The sequence below is a fragment of the Triturus cristatus genome, chromosome 8 (assembly GCF_964204655.1).
Source record: "Triturus cristatus chromosome 8, aTriCri1.1, whole genome shotgun sequence".
NCBI lineage: Eukaryota > Metazoa > Chordata > Amphibia > Caudata > Salamandridae > Triturus > Triturus cristatus.
Window position 1 is genome coordinate 1,662,174,276 of NC_140591.1, and position 19,379 is coordinate 1,662,193,654.

Genomic DNA, 19,379 nt, shown 5'->3' on the forward strand with positions numbered 1-19,379 from the left:
ATTTGCTTTACATTGAGCTAGCTACAGAGCTCCAGCAGAAGCCCAGAGGGACTCTGCCACATTCCCCTGACTTTCAAGTGACCCGACTGTTGGCCACCAGCGGCTAGAGCACATGCACATGAAGTTGTTGGTTGGGGCTGTAGTGATATCTTTAGGAAGGTGGGCATATTATTTAGGCTTCTCCAGAGTTTTGGGATTTGAGATTGCCACACTGGGGTAGAAGGAGTTTTCCATACCAGGTACAACAGTGACTTAGGGTAGCTTCAACACTCCCCAATGGTGTTGTGATTGGTCATAAGAGACAGTTCAGAAGATAGGTCAAAGTGAGAGACCGGCAGTAAATTTGGTACTGAGTTTGTAAGAATCAAATTCTCCAGTATGCCAAGTTGATGGAGAATGCCTTTTCCCACTTCAGTTATGTTACGTAAAACCCCATGCAAGCCTGCCACTTGTAAAATTAAATCCAAATATACTCCACTGATTCTTTCCTAAAATCACACTTCGCTGTTTTTTTGTGTGTTCTGATTCTTACACCATCTTGAAGTACTTCTCAAATATTCCCTTTATGTTTCTTCAGCGAAGAAGAACATATCAATGTGTTATTCAAATGGAAGACACCTTACTGATTCAAATTATCAGGAAATGAAGTGACGGCATCAAAAATAGCTGGAGATTGGTGATTGGTGAAGTGAGATGAGGCCATGTGGCGGATGAGGCGGAGCTTCTCAGCCTGTGGCACGTGACTCGGCGGGGAAAAGACCACGCCTCTTACAGCAATGGCTCTGGCTGTAGAGAATGGTGGCTTTTTGAATGCAGCACACCAAAACTAGTCCAGCAGAGAGAGTAACTCCACTCAGTGGACTACTCACAGCTCACAACAAGCCTGCATAAGTACACCTAAATGGACCTGGAATCTGTAAAGCGGTAGCGTCACTTACTTCCTGCGCATGTCAGGAGGCTCCCCAGAAGACACACAAGCAGGGAACTGCAAATGCTACCAAGTGACTCAAGTAGGAGTACTCTCCACCATAGGCCACGTGGACTCAGGCATAGGAAGCCATTTATAGGGGGTCAAATTGAAGGGCGATGCAACACGCTCACCATGAATATGCTGAGCTGGGCAATCTTTTGGAGATGATCTCTTTCTTTGTTTTTGGCCCAAAGATCCACACTCTTGTTATGGAGGTTGCAAACCTTTTCCCTCTTTTGAATACATTATTAAAAGGCCTGCTGGTATCCAGAAAACTAAAGTTCATATCCAAGATAGAGATATTGAAAACTCAGTATACCACAAAAAAACAGGAACAAATTATGTTGTATGTGCAAAATATTTCCATGATCCGCCCCTTGAGTGAAATATTCTAAATTGGGGACTATGCCACATTAAGAATATGAAGGTTATGGAGATATATGTACAGAGGCATGAGAGTACCCATCACATATATAAAGAAAATCGAAAGAGAGAGGAAATAAAATTAAAACAAATCTGAACTATTAATAACCCATTAAGGTAAACAGAAAATAAACGCTATTGTACCATTGAGATTTATAAGCAGGCTCAATGAGAGGCAACCTTAATAGATGTTTTAATATTTACACAATATAAAAGAAAAAAGACTTCATATCCTATGCCAAAGCATTATTATGAAGTCCATGGAATGAAACATGAATCTTTGAAATTTGTGGGAAAGAGGAAGCTTTGCATTGACTACGACAGATGGAGTCACACCTTACATCCTTATGTACATAATGCAGATACTAAAATGCATGTCCATTTAAAAAAAGGAAAGAATTTGGTAAAAGGTTATTATAACTACAATATCTGAAATGAATGGACCAAGTGAAGGGTAATAAAATTAAGAAAAATAAGTACTATTGGTTAAAGTTAAAGTGAATATTGCTTGCATGACTATTTAATATACTAAAATTAAGAAACAATATTTCCCACAAACAGTTACATTAATACATCAAATCATTGACAATGGACTCATAGAGTGGATTTTAGCGTGAAAATATTATAAACATGCATATGTTTTGTAGGGTGAAATCCGTTGGAAGCTTTTTTTGAATTACATTTTTGTATTGGTATTAAATAAAAATTAAATTATGACTTTTGTGACCCGTGGAGTGAAATGTAATTACTTTACTTGTCTGTACTTTAGAGAACATATGTAAAATATATTTTATTGAAGGGTGTAAAATCATTGTCAATATTTTTAAATTATAAGCAAATTCCTGAAAGGCCTTATAAGCTCGGATAGGCAGTTTATATGGGATAAAAAGACTACACATTATGGAAATTGGGAAACTGGTTGAGGTCACAAGCAAACCCCAAATTAGCGAATGCCTAACCCTCTGGAAGCGCTGCACAAAAGCAGTCAGGCTTAACTCAGAGGAAATGTGTAAAGTATTTATGCAACACTTAAAACTGTTATAAAGTGAAAACACAACCCAGTAAAAATCCCACACCAATTTAGAAAAATAGATTGCAATTTAATACATTATGTAGGACCAGAGCAACAAAAACACAATCCGTAGTAGTGAAGATATGCAATTTTAAAGATGTAAGTGAAAATAGTGCCTAAAAGCACAAAATGCCAACTGTAGTTATTAGGTTGTCACAGACCTGGGCAAAGTCACAAGTTCAGGCCGACTGCAATGGAGCATGGGCTGCATACAGGGACCAAGTTAGTTCGGCTGAACAAATTATCTTTAAATCTTGGCTGCAGGGTGTTCCGAAATCACACCTCGTGGATGCATTGTGTAGCACCTGTTCTGATAAGCTGCTGCAGCGATGCGAAGTCTGGCGTCGGTGATGTGTGGAACATTGGCGGTTCCGAGGGAGTCATCCTGGGTCGTTGTCATGGATGCCGTCGACCGAGGCTTGCAATGCAAAGTCCTGCTTCGGGGATGTACTGTGCAGTGGTGGTTACAAGGAGCTGTGGGCTGTGATGAAAGGTAGTGCATCGCGTTGCGCAGCAGCGATTCATATACAGACCTGCAAGGAGATGCATTGCACTTCATTGTTTCTGCCCAAGAGACCACAGATCGGCTAGCAGAGCACTGTTAGTCCCACTTCTAAGAGTCCAGCACTAGGGTGGCACCACTTGGGGACAAGACTCAAAGCTCAGAGACCAGTTCTGGGTACGAGGTGGTTGGAGCCTTTTCTGTCCCTGAGGCTCTGATCAAGAGGTCAGCCAAGCAGCCCTTGAAGTCTGGTGGTCCTGGGTTCAAGATGTAGGTCCAGTCATTTTCACTCAGGCAGCATGGCAGCAGGCTGGATGGTAGCAGAGTTACAGGGCAGCAGAGTAGGAGTCCTTCTCACAGAAGAGCAGTACAGCACTGCTTCTGAGTCTTCTTCAGGTCCAGAGGTGTACTGAAGAGTTGTGTCTGTGGGTCAAATATGTGCACTTGGTGCCAGCTTTGTAGTAGAAGAAGGTTCTGTCTGGTTCCAACCCCCAGAGGTGTTTGGAATTGTCTTCCTCACTGCCATGGCCTAACTTGTCTGGGGGCACAAGACCAGTGTGAAACTTTTTGTGAGTGTGTTAAGGCAGAGCCTTTGTGATGTGCAAGTGTGGTAGGTGACAGCATTCCCCATATCAAATAAGAGATGATCCATCCTGCCAACACTTATTTCCCATTTGTCTCACTGTCTGGGAACAATACACAAAGTCCAACTGACAGCTACACCTAGTCATGTGACCCAGGATGCAGGAATCAAATGGGTGGGATAAGAAAATAGCAAACACAACAAGATGATTGGGGGTGAATGTTTGACATTCTTTGGCATTCCCTCCATCAATTGTTCTTTTTGCATTTGCCACCCCGAGTGGGATGGGTATGCCCATACGTGGGTCCTGTGCTCACCATGCCACTGGATTCAAGCTATGCCGGCTGAAGAGGGAGGAAACCCCAAAAACGGTCCTAGGATGCTTGCTTCTGGTCCAGGGAGCACCTTGTCTGGCAGTTCAGGCTGGATTTTACCATAAAATACATTTTAAAATTATAATTCTTGTTAGAACTGGGGGTCTCTAGTTGGCAGAGGTAGGTACCTTTGACCAAATAGGGACCCTTGCTTCTAGTCAGGGTAAGGGGGATACCACTTTAGATAACCCCTGCTCAATCCTTTGGTAGCGTGGCACGAGCAGAAAGGCTTATCCCAAAGGCAATGTGTAAAGTATTTGTATCAACACTCACAGTAACACAGTGAAACCACCACAAATGGACACCACACCAGTTTAGAAAAATAAGATATCTTTATCTGAACTAAACAAGACCAAAACAACAAAAATCCAACATACGGTTACTTAGTAGAATGTCTTTAAAATGGTTGTTGCAAAAAATAAACTTATAGATGATAAAAGCAACACTTAGTCTCAAAGTACCTGGGATGCCTAACGCGAAATGAACAAAAGGGTAGCAGAGAAGACAATGCATCGATTCTTCCTGTGCTGCGGTCTGATGCAACAAGATGGAGCCTCGATGCGATGCGACGATCGGGTGCGATGCGATAAAATGGCATCTTTGATGCGATGCGACAACGTGGAGGCGATGCATGCACGACCGATGGCCGTGCGGCAAAATCGGTGTTTTCCTGAGCTGCAACAGGCCCTGCGAAGTGCTTCTCCAGTGATGCGGTGGCGGTACGCTTCCTCAGCACTGCAATAGGCCCTGTGACATTCTTCTCTGGTGATGCGGCGGCAAACAGCGGCAACACGCTTCCTCAGCGATGCAACAGTCCTGCGACACGCTTCTCTGGTGATGCGACGGCACCCTCTGTGGCGGCAGTAAGCTTCTCTGGTGATGTGATGACGAACAGCGGCAGCGGCGGCACGATTTCTTGGTGATGTGAAGCGGCGGCTGCGGCATTGACACGCTTGTTCCTCGTTGCGTTGCCCTTCCAGCTCCCAACAGCAAAAAGGCCATATACACAGTTACAGGCCCTCCTGGCAGGTTAGAACTCCCTGCAAGGAAGTTCAGGGAAGCTGGGCGTAGGGTAGTGTAGTGGTGTTTGGGTAGTGTAGGGGTCGTGCAGGGGGTGGTGTTTTAGGGTTTAGGGTAGTGCAGTGGTGTTTGGGTAGTGTAGGGGGTCGTGCTGGGGTAGTGTTTTAGGGTTTAGGGTAGTGCAGTAGTGTAGGGGGTCGTGCTGGGGGTAGTGTTTTAGGGTTTAGGGTAGTGCAGTGGTGTATGGGTAGTGTAGGGGGTCGTGCTGGGGTAGTGTTTTAGGGGTTAGGGTAGTACAGTGGTGTTTAAGTAGTGTAGGGGGTCGTGCTGGGGTAGTGTTTTAGGGTTTAGGGTAGTGCAGTGGTGTATGTGAAGTGTAGTGGGTCGTGCTGGGGGTAGTGTTTTATGGTTTAGGGTAGCGCAGTGGTGTTTGGGTAGTATAGGGGGTCATGCTGGGGGTAGATTTAGGGTTTAGGGTAGTGCAGTGGTGTTTGTGTAGTGTAGGGGGTCGTGTTTTAGGGTTTAGGGTCATGCAGTGGTGTTTGGGTACTGAAGGGGGTCGTGCTGGAGTAGTGGTTTAGAGTTTAGGGTAGTGCAGTTGTGTTTAGGTAGTGAAGGGGGTTGTGCTGGGGGTAGTATTTTAGGGTTTAGGGTAGTGCAGTGGTGTTTGTGTAGTGTAGGGGTCATGCTGCGCTAGTGTTTTAGGGTTTAAGGCAGTGTAGTGGTGTTTTTGTAATGAAGGGGGTCATGCTGGGGGTAGTGTTTTAGGGTTTAGGGTAGTGCAGTGGTGTTTGTGTAGTGTAGGGGGTTGTGCTCAGGGTAGATTTAGGGTTTAGGGTAGTGCAGTGGTGTTTGGGTAGTGTAGGGAGTCGTGCTGGTGTTAGTATTTTAGGGTTTAGGGTAGTGCAGTTATGTTTGGGTAGTGTAGGGTGTCATACTGGGGGTAGTGTTCTAGGGTAGTGAAGTGGTGTTTGGGTAGTGGAGGGGGTAGTGTTTTAGGGTTTAGGGTAGTGCACCCAACCAGCCACAATATCCGTGGATAAAGGTGATCCTGACTCTTTTGAACGCTCCGCCAATTGAATAGTTTGGGCCAAGGGCCCTACCACGTCCAAGACCTTTCAATTTCTTTCTTGGGATCCCTCATATACTTGGAGAAAAAGGTACAGGCGTGTGTGCCACCTTCCCCTTCAGTGAGAGCCTGGGGCATTCTCCCCTCATCCTATTACTGACCTCCCTTTCAAGGGGTTGATGGATTTTCCCCACCACATACTCTGCCACTTTGGTGTCAGGGGTCCACTCTGCCGACCTAGGATGGCAAATTTGGGTAGGCTCGAACATGTCTGAGAAGACCCCGTCCCCAACCCGGGACTGAGAGCAGTGGGACTCTGGATGCCAGAGACTCCCTGAGTCCTTATCCTCATCGGAAAATAAATCGTCCTCTGATACACCCTCTCCCTCTAAGGGAAACCCGCCTTCGGGGTCTACAATAGTGGTGACAGCGTCGCAATTTTCTCCAGACTCCTCCTCCTTCCGGCAGGGTGCATGTGTTAGCATTCGCACACTCTTGAGGAAGGTCTCCGTAAGTTTATCAAATCCTTCCAAGTGCCCCGCGTTATGCTTAACGGCCCTTTTATTTCCCATCTGGGAGCTACTGGGACCCGCCACCACCAGATCTGGGTCACTGAACACCCCAGGGATGCTTTTCACCGGCTTATCAACCTGATCCCTAAGAGGAGCCAGCGCCCTAGAAATAGCCAGAGAGAGGGCTTGGTCCACTGCTGGAGGGAGAAGGTGGGGGGCCATTCCTCCTCCACTTCCTGGTAGGTGGAGTAAAAATGGTCTTCTGGAGAAGACATGATAGCAGAGGGTGTGAGCACAGAACAAATGCCCTTAAAATCCTTAAGGCAGCCCCCACGCCGGTGCTCCAACAGCTGGGCTTTCCCTGAAGCTGTTATAAGAAAAGACTGAGGAGCAATACCAATTACCACCACCAGGTGGTGCTGGTCACTAACATGGCCGTGTGGGGAAATCACCGCATAGCAGTGTCAAAATTAGGCGAGGGTTGGTCGGGAATCAAGCGGACACTAAAAGAGTGACCGGATTCCCAAACGCGCGGAAAGACCAGCGGGAGCGCTCAACGGAGCTGCCTCGCTCGGACCAGACGTGCCTGACAGGATCTCAGCGGGAGAAACTGCGAGGGGGAGAACGCTCTCAGGCAAGAGCCTGCTGCGCAGGGAATATGAAACAATACCAAGGCAATAATGCTAATAAGGTGCACAAGAAACCGCTATACAAACAGCAACAACATCAGATTAAGCCAAGGATGTAAGGAATGCACTTAACTGACGAGCAGTGAAGAAAGAGGAAGCGGAAGGGACGTCGCAATATTATATACGATGGACTGTGATATGATTGGACTATAGTTGCCTTGGAGACTACCCCCCTAATGGTTCATTGGTTGTGTAGTCTTTTGTTTAATGATTGTTGTGTTACGTTTTCTTTGAACTGCTATGCAAATAAAGTGAGGAGAGATATGCATACTCCTCGCCTTCGTCCTGCCATAGAATTAATTGAACTTTATTCGATCTAATTTAGAAACATAGATCATAAAAGTGTACATAAAAGCAGTAAATCCTCTTTCCTAATACAATACAGTGAGAATTAATTAAAACCAGTAGGTAAAAACGGGTGTTACAAAGCCCGGTTCAGAGCAACTTCAGGTTAACAGAATCGTAAAGTTCAATGTTTTGCAAGATCAAGCTCATGTACTTCGTGCAAAATACGCAATAAGGGGTCCAAGTAAGATGTAACGCTCCAATACCTGACCAGTCTGCACTATATAAAACTGCAGAAAAACTAAAAATAAAAAGTGTTTTGCACACTTCTGTCATTGGGCTATATGTGGGCTACATCTGGGTGATATTTGTGCTACATTTGGGCTCTTTTTTCTCTGGTGGCCATCTTGGGAGATTTATTTGTTATGAAGTTTCCTAATTTCCTCATTTACTGCAGTCTGCTCAGTAGGAAATGCTTTCAGTTTTTTACTTTGATTCCATCAAGAAGGTATTCAGATATGTCACACATTTGCCATAAATTCAGAATGTTAGCACTCTAGTTGTTCATTAGATCACTGTAGTAAAGCTACTGCTCACCAGGGAGTTAACTGGAAGTCTACTGCTGGTATTGAAAGTGATTGTTTCAGTTTGAATGTCAGAATTTTCTAATGAAATAGAAGAGGATTTGAGATCTCACATAAAACATGCCCTAAACTTTCTTTCTGCAGCACTAACCATAATTTCTATGGCAAAATGAACCCCCTCATGTTGTTCCTTTTTAAATTAAATGTTTTAAGTGTTACCAGTTTATTTCAAACAAGATGGCTTCAGGTGTGCCATTATTTTGTCATAAGCAAGACTGTTAGCTCTCTAGTTGTTCTTTAGCTTCAGTTTTCTCTCAAACATGATTCATGATATACCAGCAGAAGGTTTTTCACAGGGTAAAATCACCTTAGAACACACCACAATTCCTGAAATTAGTATGGTACCATCAACAAATGAATTCTAATGTAACTAAAGTCTTTTATCACCCTTTATAGTTCTCCTTTTGGTAACCCTCAAAATCTTTGATTCACTACAATGCATTTCAATGGGGTACTATCATGTAAATTGGTCCCAAGATGGCTGCCAGCAATTCCAGGATGAAGTGCTGACAGCCAATCAGATCTCACGATGAGATGTGCCGTTAGGCTCTGCCCAGATACTGAAACTTGTTCTTTTTCTAATTTCTCATGAACTACTGAACGGATTTGCACCATTTAACAAAAATGGATCTTTCTGAACCAAGGGCTACCTTTTCGCCAAATTTAGTGTAATTCCGTTCAGCAGTGCGGGCTGTAGCCGTGTCTAAAGTTTCCTATGGGAATTAACATGGAGAAAACACGGTTTGGGACCCCCTATTTTCTCGGCCGCCGCTTGCCGAATCACCCCGAAACGTTTAAGATAGGAGCTGACCGGAGCGCCCCACGAGTTTTGAAAATTTTGCGAAGATTCGTCAACCGACGCCAAAGTTATTGGGAAAAGAATGTTACGATTTTCCTATGGATAATAGGCCCTAACTATAACTACCTACTGGCGACAGCCAGTAGGTAATCTAAAAAAAATAAAAATATATATATAGATAGATAGGTAGATAGGTAGATAGGTAGATAGATAGATAGATAGATAGATAGATAGATAGATAGATAGATAGATAGATAGATATGCAGATATAGATATATTCGAGAAGGCTATGGTTAGACGTATTGATTTATTTTTTTGTTTGTTTCGGACATCACATGCCACATATCTAGGCTTGGATTCATATTTTGGTAAATTAATTGCTAAAGACTATTTTCACATAACGTTAAACATCTGAGTCTTGGATGTTAAACCATAATTCTGCAGCTATTTTGTGAAAGGAGATGCATCTGATCAATTCCAAACACCAGCAGGTCAAGTTGGGGAGGGAAGAGTTGTCTTGCTGTCTAAAGTAGAAACTGACAGCATAAGGATATGGAAGTAGAGGTAAGTCTGGCACTGGTGATTATTAGGGTCACATATGGCGTGGGGCCATTATGAAAGCTAAATAAGAAGCAGACATCCTAACTTTTTGTAATAATATTGTTTGCACAAAAGGGAGATCTGTTTAAAATAGGTGGTCCTAAATCCTGCGGGCCTTTTGTAGCTGTTGCTAAACAAAGAGAATAGAGATGTGGAAGGCATGGAAACACTGGTAGAAGTCCTGGGTAAATAATATATGAGCCAGCATTAGCTTTGAAAAGAAAACGTCTAATGATTATGCGTCTAGCAATAGCCTTTCAAGGGGAGATACCAGCAGGGCCAATTAGGAAATCTCCAGCAAGTAAGGCTGTTTATGAGGCTTGTGAGCCAGTCAGAAGAGAATCATGGCGTATGTTTCTTCTTCTAAAGAGAGAAGTAGATAATTTCGGCCAGTGTTTCTTCAGACTGAGCTCTTTCTTTCTCCAAGCTGCACAAATGAGACAAAAAAAGGGTACGGATTGCTTGCTAAATAGATTCATAGCTCTTCTCTTTTGGGAAACTGTATGTCCCCAGAAGAAAATAATCCAAAGACTTTACATGATGTACATCTATCCTTAATCCTTTGAAGTGACACTAATAATAGGTGGTGTTTTTAACAGCAGCCCAGAATCCATTCAACCAGTCTCTACTGCTCAAATAGTAATAGAATCCTGAAAAAATGAAATCTCTTAATATGATAAACAGAATTAAAGGATATTTGGGATGGGTGGATCCCTAGGGAGAGACTAATCCTGAAAACAAAGAATTTACATGCACTTCATTCAGTTATGAGACAGCTGCTAGAACTGACTCTTTTTTTATCTTCTATTTCTGTGGAAAGACGGCTGCAGCACTTTCTCCCAACTGCTTTTTCAATCATGCATCAGTGTAGTTAGATAAAGCACTAGATGGAGTATAATTACAGATTAAGAGATAGCGAATTAATAAACAACCTTTAGGATATTAAAGGTGGGTAGCAGAAATAATGCATTTATCAAAGAATGTTTGAGTTAAACATAGGAACACTAGATCTGTTATTGTATTTGGGTGCTTTTAAAGCCGCCTCCCTTGCAAAATCTGTTAATCAAAGGTAAAAGTCAAATCGCTGGCGAGTGAAATCACACGCTCTCTAAGGGCACATGTTGCCTCAAATTCACAGCAAAATGGAGCCCAATTGGATCCGAGGGAAATGTGCCCTGACAGACCACTATTGCACCGAAGAGATGGTCAATGTGATTATGTACTCACACGTGGTATAACAACAGAGAGACTACAAGAAAAATCTTGGGTTGGACTGAAAGGAAAAGATCAATAAGAAGAGGAATAAAACATTATTTGTCCAGTGGATAAAACTTAGTATTTTAGGGAAATCCAGAAAATATTTTAGAGCACTAAAGGATGATATTACACAAAACAAATCCAAGATAAAGATTAGTTTGAGCAGTTCCTCTCTTGGATCCCTCAAATATCACATGAGAGAAAACCACACAGCTGCTGACACCCCTTCTCTGGGGTAAAATTGCTCAGCTAGTAGCTGGTCTTTCAATGACAAAGCGTGGGAGGGAGAGGGCATCCCTGCACAGTTTTTTTAATGGTCTATAGATGTGTTAGCGGAACGCTTTTTGTAATGATGGGAGGAAATAGATGAGCATTATTTAATACGTGCCTTGATGTGATTTTTTTTAAACTGGAAGAAGAAATGGACAACCAAAACAAATACTACCTGATTAATCTACTTAAGACTGATGATAAGATTTTTGCAAAAGTACTCACTATTAGCATCACCAGTATAGCAGATAAAGTGATCCATAATTCTCAAAAAATATTTTGTCTGGTACAGCAGCTTTTAACTTAAATGTTACTTAGCAATTGAACAGGATCTTAGCAGGATCTCAAGGCAACCACTATAGAGCCAAGATTGGTAACACCAGGCAGGTTGTCCATTGAAAGTTTTTGCCTTCTGAAAAATGGAACTCATAATCTTCCACCAGAGGAAAGTCCAAGACTTATGCCAGCAAGGATCTCTCAAAGTCACATTCGTCTTTGTCAACTTCCTGCTGAAGCTGTTGGTTTTTGCATCAAAAGCTCTCAGCAGAACAAACCTGGATTCTGCAGCCACCAAGAATGATTGATTTAGCGCCTCACCCCAGTACAAGCCTTACATGTGGACTCACTAACTTTTCTACATATCAAAAGTCTACAGCAAGGCCAGGTTTGAAACTTTAGGCATGTAAAGCTGCAAGGCCAGATGTTTTTACCCTGAGGTACTGCTGTAATTTTTTCCAGTGCAGTAGAAAACTCTGAGAGGGACAAATTTAGGTTTTTTGCCCACCTAGCATAAAACTTACTTGTGCAAACTTGAGTACCTTGCACCAATCCTTAAGAGGTGGCAAAATGACTAAGGCCCAACCTTTACCAAATGCTGGGAAAATTTCTTCTCTAATTCTGCAGACCCAAGCTCTTCGGGGCAGGCTTCTAGGAAGTAGGCCTCTCTTCAACATGGTCTGCTCTCAGGGTGCAGCACTCGGTAGTCAGCCAGGCTGTCTTGAAATCAGGAGTCATTCTGCTCTTTGTGTTGCTGAACAAGCAAACAAGAGGCCATCCACTAGATCCTTGGATGCAGTTACAGTACAAAGTACTCTCAGGAGTCATGGGTTCTTCAGTCATTGAGTGACTCCTCTTCTTCCAGCAGGAGTCATAAGCTATCTTCCAGCAGGGCCTCATTCTTCAGACGAAATCTTCCCAGGTCCAGGAATGTTCTGAGGAGGTGGTGGTAGTGGCACTAAGTATATCTGGTATACTAGCTAGTGAATGGAAAGATCTACCACCCTGTCCTACTTAATTTTCCGTAGTACCTGACCTCCTCTTGCAGCATTTCCCCTTTGCCTTACTGTAAAATTACCCTGCAGGATCTGTTTAACAAAGGTAGAACCCAGCTGCTGTTAGACAGGTCTGTCTTCAGATCTTTTGTCATTTCTCTACTTAGATGACCTATCTTCCTAACTGACAGAGTCAATACTGTTTCTCTCCCTTACTGTGACTGGAGCCCGTCTGTCTCGCTGTCTGGGAGTGGCCTGGTAATGCATACAATAAGCACTCCTTGGTATTTTCTATTCCAAAAGAAAATGCTAAAGCTGTCCTTTATTTTGTCAACAGTTGCTGTCTACTCCCAGGTAGCTATCTCCTGCTAAGTGGCCTGCTATTAACATCAGTTTGTTCTTTCTGGGCTCAGAGGCAGGCTAATGTACTCTGTGCAAGAGTTGTCATCTTTCCCAGCCATGTATGTGCATTTCAGATTTGAAAGTGTGATGAACAGAAGAACTGGTTTTAGGCTAGTTTTGGCTCAAGCAGCCTATATTTCTACAAAGTTACTTTTCCAGTTACAATTTCCAAAATATGATTTCCTCATTAAATCAGATTTTTAAAATGATGCAGGAAATAACTCTGAAGCATTTTCCTAGCCTTTTCCTGTGTCGAATTAGTAAATAAACAATTTAAACATATGTAGGCCTGTTTAGGGACCAGCCTAGCAAAACATGCAAAATAGAGTGTTTTTTGGATTTTATTTCACTTGTGAGAGTAGACTAATCCTAATATATAGTGTTTACTATTTTCAGGGTCACTAGAATTATGCCATTCTGTGGCTTTTTTCGCATAATTAAGGAGTTGCTGCATTTACCACATAATCAGTCAATTACTAGATACTCTGCTGATTTTACCACTCAATGTTTTTTCCCCAGCTTAAACGAATTAAAGCCTACTAATATTTTGACAATCTTTCAGTTGCTTATTTATGTATTTGGTTGTTAAACTGGTACTAATGAGGTGAAATCCTTGCCCAGAAAGTATTACAATGTGTTAAAATGACAAAATAATGAATTAATTATATAAAAAAGTGCCTCATTAAAATGCATAATTTAGTCAAACATACTGCATAATTTGGCACTCGCCTGCTTCATAATTCTGGTGGTTGATCCTATTTTCTTTATATATTAGCACCTTTCCCTCTGTGCTGCCATGGCACAATTTATGAGTGACTTATGAATGTATAAAAATAGGATTTTCCTACACAAAAAACACATTTCCATGACATGTTGCAGTGCATTTAAACTGCAGCTCAGCCATAGCACAGTGTTGCTCATGACAGACATATTTTTGTCACATATGTGGGCGATACACCCAGCAGCCCTTATATAATATTTAATTATAAGGGCATTGTTAGATGGCGACCTCAGAGGAGCCCGGAAAGGGGGTCCTGACTACCCTGAGACCCACCCTCAAAGTATCGTAGCCGGGCACTGGCGGGAGACGCCTCAGGAGGAGGGATCTCGTATCGAGGATCGTACTTCTGGCACCACACCACACAGAAACACCACACCGTGCGTTCTTAAGAATCAATATTTATCAAATAGGTTAGCACTGCAAATATGTACAAGGAGAGCACGGGCTCAATGAGTCTCGGAAGGGGATAGGGGGTAGCGGGACAGTCTCTGGTAAAAGGTTCAAGGCAAGGATGTACCCGGCGCACAGCTCACAATCCTCGAGCTGGGGGGTAGGCTGGTTGTCGTGGGTCCGGCGGGACCGGTGGAGTCTGTGGAAGCCGCGAGTCACTCAGCGGGCTCAGGTACAAGTTCGGAGGTCTTACGATCTTCAGGGAGCCGCGAGTCACTCAGCAGGCTCAAGTACACGTTCGGAGGTCTTACGATCTTCAGGGAGCCGCGAGTCACTCAGCAGGCTCAGGTACAGTTCGGAGGTCTTACGATCTTCAGGGAGCCGCGAGTCACTCAGCAGGGCTCAGGTACAGTTCGGAGGTCTTACGATCTTCAGGGAGCCGCGAGTCACTCAGCAGGGCTCAGGTAGTTCTAAGTTCCAGGAGCCGCGACCGCGTCAGCAGGCTCTCGTTGTTCCAGCGTCGAATCTGCCGGACAGCCCCCGAGCATCCCTTGTTATAGGTCGACCCCTCTTTGTTGTCCGGAGTCTGTGCAGGCAGGGGTCTTGTCACCTGGGGGTCGCTTGTCGGGGTTTCCTGCCATTGTCTTGTGATCTTTTCAGGGCCGGGTCGGGGAGGAGGCCCAGACACCCAGCAGGCGTGGAGCCAGCCCTCAGGGAGGCCGGAGGGTCGATCGAAACCCATCGTCCCAGGGGAGTTCAGAGGTGCGATAGAAACTGCTCCTCCCTCTCTCATCCCCTGGAAGCGTGATGTCCTCCAGCCGGAGTGGCGCCTCTAGGCCCGGGTCGCGCTGGGGCCGGGCGGCCATCTTGGTGCATGAAGTGGGCACGCGGACCCAGGGTGGCCGAAGGGAGAGAGGCCATGGACGAGGATGTCCGGGTCGGGTGCGTGTGTTCTGGTGGAAAAGGACCGGGTAGGCCGGGGGGATTGGGGCTGCCGGCACCAGGTTAGGTGGTGTGGGGGCCAGTAGAGCCAGGTTACGAGGCCGGGTCCAACACGCGTCCCCCCCAGCTGAAAGCCGGAGAGAACTGCCCATCATCTTGGGGGGTTCTCTTCGCTGAGGCGGAAGAACCGGGAGAGGCCATCGGCGTTGGCGTGGTTAGTCCCAGGGCGGTGTTCCACGGTGAAATCCATCCCCTGGAGGGAGATTGACCACCGCAGTAGCTTGGGGTTTTCTCCCCGCATCTGCATGAGCCATCGCAAGGGCCGATGGTCGGTTTGTACTTTGAAATGGGTGCCGAACAGGTAAGGGCGTAGTTTCTTGAGTGCCCAGACCACGGCAAAGGCTTCGCGCTCAATTGTGCTCCATCGCTGTTCTCTGGGCAACAGCCGCCGGCTGAGGAAGGTGACGGGCTGGTCTAGGCCTTGGTCATTCATCTGGGACAGGACGGCCCCAATGCCATGCTCGGAGGCATCGGTTTGGACTACAAACTCCTTGGAGTAGTCGGGAGCCTGGAGGACGGGGGCCGAGCACATGGCCTTCTTTAGGGCATCGAACGCCTCCTGGCAGGCGGTCGTCCACTGAACCTTCTTTGGCTGTTTTTTGGATGTGAGTTCTGTGAGGGGGCCGACAAGGCTGCCATACCCCTTGATGAATCTTCGGTAGTAGCCAGTGAGGCCCAGAAAGGCTCGGACCTCCGTTTGGGTGGTGGGGGGCTCCCAGGCCACGATGGCGTCGATCTTTGGTTGTAGGGGGGCGACCTGGCCACTCCCGACCTGGTGCCCCAGGTAGACTACTGATCCTTGCCCAATCTGGCACTTGCTGGCTTTTACTGTGAGGCCTGCCTGGCGCAGGGCGGTTAGCACCCTCCGGAGGTGCCGGAGGTGCTCACTCCATTCGGAACTGAAAACGGCGATGTCGTCCAGATAGGCCGCGCTGAACTGTTCCAGCCCGGCCAGGACTCTATTCACCAGGCGCTGGAAGGTGGCCGGGGCATTTTTCATTCCGAAGGGCATTACGCGGAAGCGGTAATGCCCATCTGGGGTGGAGAAGGCGGACCGCTCCTTGGCCCCCTCGGTGAGCGCAATCTGCCAGTATCCGCAGGTGAGGTCGAAGGTGCTGAGGAACCTTGCCCCGAGCCTGTCAATGAGCTCGTCGGCTCGTGGAATGGGGTGGGCATCGGCCCGGGTGACGTCATTGAGCCCCCGGTAGTCCACACAGAACCGGAGCTCGGGGGCGACACCGGGGGCCGCTGCCTTCGGGACCAGGACCACGGGGCTGGCCCAGGGACTGTCAGATGGCTCGATCACCCCCATGGTCAACATCTTTGAGACTTCAGCTTGAATGCAGGACCGGACCCGGTCTGGGACCCGGTATGCTCGGTGCCTCACCGGCGGGCTGTCCCCGGTGTCCACGTCATGGACACACCAGTCGGTGACTCGGGGGATCAGGGAGAAGAGGTCGGCAAATTGTCCTAGTAGCTGGCGGCAGTCCTCTTGTTGCTGGGCAGTGAGAGGTGGGGAGAGGTTCACTCCCTCCACGGAGCCATCCTGCTCCTTGACACACAGGAGGTCCGGGAGGGGATCGGACTCATCTTCGGCCCCGTCATCGGTGGCCAGCAGGAGGCTCAGTTCTGTCCGCACGAAGTGAGGCTTGAGGCGGTTCACGTGGAGGACCCGGAGGGGATCCCAAGGCGACTGGACGTCCACCAAGTATGTGACTTGACTCTTCCGCTCGATCACTTTGTAGGGCCCAGTCCACCTGTCCTGGAGGGCGCCCGGCTTCACGGGGGCCATGACCCATACTTGCTGGCCCGGCTGGAACTCGACCAGAGTGGCATTCTGGTCGTACCAGCGCTTCATCTCTTCTTGGCTTGTCTCTAGGTTGGCCTCGGCCAGCGCTCGGAACCTCCTGGTCTGGTTCCGGAGGGTCAGAACATAGTGGAACACATCTCGTGGGGTGGTCTGGGGTGCTGCCTCCCACCCTTCCTTCACCAAGCTGAGGGGACCTCGGACGGGGTGTCCATAGAGCAACTCAAACGGGCTGAACCCTAGGGACTTCTGGGGGACCTCTCGGTAAGCGAACAAGAGGCAGGGGAGCAGGACGTCCCACTTACGCCGGAGGGGCTCTTCTAGGCCGGTGATCATCCCTTTCAGAGTCCTGTTAAACCTCTCTACTAGGCCGTTCCCTTGGGGATGGTACGGGGTGGTGAATTTGTAGGACACTCCACATTGTTGCCACAGGGACGTCATGTACTTCGAGATAAAATTGGTGCCGCGGTCGCTCACGACCTCGCGGGGAAAACCTACCCGGGAAAAGATCCCCATCAGGGCCCGGCCCACTACGGGGGCCGTGACGGTGCGTAGGGGGATCGCCTCAGGGTATCGGGTGGCGTGATCTACCAGGACCAGGATGAAACGGTGACCTTGGGAGGTGGGGGGGTCCAGGGGCCCCACGATGTCGATCCCGACTCGTTCAAAGGGGGTACTGACGACCGGGAAGGGTTGGAGGGGAGCCTTGTGCTTTCCCCCACTCTTCCCACTAGCTTGGCACGTGGGACAGGACTTGCAGTGGGCTTCTACAGCTGCTCTCATTCTAGGCCAGTAAAAATGGGTCACGAGACGGCTGTAGGTCTTGTCTTGACCCAGGTGGCCGGCGAGGGGGACGTCGTGGGCTAAGCCCAGGAGGAAGTCTCGGAAGCGGAGGGGTACCACCAGCACCCGGCCGGATCCCAGCTCCACCGACTTCTGCTCACTGTACAAAATGTTATTCTCCCAATAAATTTGGTGCGTTCCAGTTTGGTCGCCTGCGGCTTGGCCCTCGGCCTGGCGCCGTAGTCCGACCAGGGAAGGACAAGTGGCTTGCTCCCGGCAAAACTCCTCCCGGGTGGGTCCGCCCTCGTGGCGCCATTGGGCCAACTCGGGTAGATCGCCTAACTCGGGGACCGGGGCGGTGTCGGACCGGGAGGGCTCGTCGCTGGCGACGGGCTCTTCCGATGGGGGGACGGGAGGACCCTCGGGGGTTACTGCTCTGACTTCTTCGGTCGGGGCGTCTTCGACTCTTCCCAGGGGGGGAAGTCGGGCTGACATGGATTGGGTGGTGGCGCACACCCACTCGGGGAGCCCCATCATTTCTAGGTGGGCCTTGCGCTCGACGTGCTTCCAGGGAGAACTCTCCAGGTCGTTCCCTAAGAGGCAGTCGACCGGCTGGGAGGTTCTTACGGCAACCCTCAGCTTACCTATCACTCCACCCCACTCAAACGGCACCAGAGCTACCTGACACATACTCTCCCTATTATCAGCGGAAATTACTGGGCAAAAGACGTTGGGGAGGATCTGCTCCTCGGGGATTAAGTGCCTGAGGACACCGGTGATGCTGGCCCCGGTGTCCCGCAGGGCCTCTATTTGGTGGCCATTGATTTTGACGAGCTGCCCGTATTTCTTCGTGTTGGAAGGCAGGAGACTACCAGGGACCATCTCCCTATCTCCCAGGGATACTAGGGCCATGGCTGCGGGTTCCCACTCCCCGGTTTCTTCAACCTCCTCCCCCAGAGCTACGTTGGCTATCTGTCTTGCAGGGGTGTTTTGGGTGGCCATGGGGCATTCTGGGTCATTGGCGTAGTGCCCGGGCTTCTGGCAACGGAAACACGTGACGGTTACCCTGTGTCCCCGTCTCCCGGGGGGTCCGGTTACTGATGGGGGGGGGCGCTGGGAAAGGTGGAGATTGGGTCTTTGGGGGACTAGGCTGGGACTCTCTCTGGCCTCCCTGGTTCCCCCCTCCTCTCTGGCGGGGTGGTCCCTGACTGGCTCGGTTGTATTCTCCTACCATGCCCCGGGTGACCCGGGTGTTGGTCCAGCGGTCTGCTTCCACCGCCAGCTTCCTGGGATCGGTGAGTTTGCTGTCAAGCAGATGCTGGCGTAGTTCCACAAAGCAGTTCGCAGCCAGGTGTTCCCACAACAGGAGGTCGGTGAGTTCCTCAAGGGTGGTGACTTTGCTGCCCTTGACCCACCCATCGAAGGCCCGACTAAAAAAGTTTACATATTCCACCCAGGTGGTGCCCGGGATTTTCCTGCAGTCCCGGAATCGCTGACGGTACATCTCGGGGGTGAGACCGTACCTTGTGAGTAGAGCCTCTTTCATGTGGCTGTAGGAGGTCTGCAGAGAGAGGGGTAGGTCGAGCAGGGTGTCTCTTCCTTCGCTCAGAAACCGTCTCCACAACCCTGCCCCCCAGTCCTTCTGCGGGACTCGATGGGAGGTCATGGCGACCTCGTAGGCCCTGAACCATTGCTGAATGTCATCGTTTTTATAATATTCCTTGACCACGTCCTTAGGGATGTGGACCTTCTGCTCCGCTGGGGAGGTCGCCTCTCGGCTTCCCGGAGGCCTCCCTTCCTCACTTCTGGCCTTGAGCTCGATTTCTTTCAAGCTGCGTTCGTGCTCTAGTTGGAGCTTCCTTCCTTCGTGTTCC

The 19,379-nt window shown here is 47.9% G+C and overlaps 1 protein-coding gene across 1 annotated transcript in view; it reads left to right on the forward strand.

Moving 5' to 3' along the window:
- Positions 1–19,379, forward strand: part of LOC146808510 (extracellular calcium-sensing receptor-like) — a 146,490-nt gene that overhangs the window by 103,674 nt on the left and 23,437 nt on the right. The gene's annotated exons all lie outside the window — the stretch shown is intronic.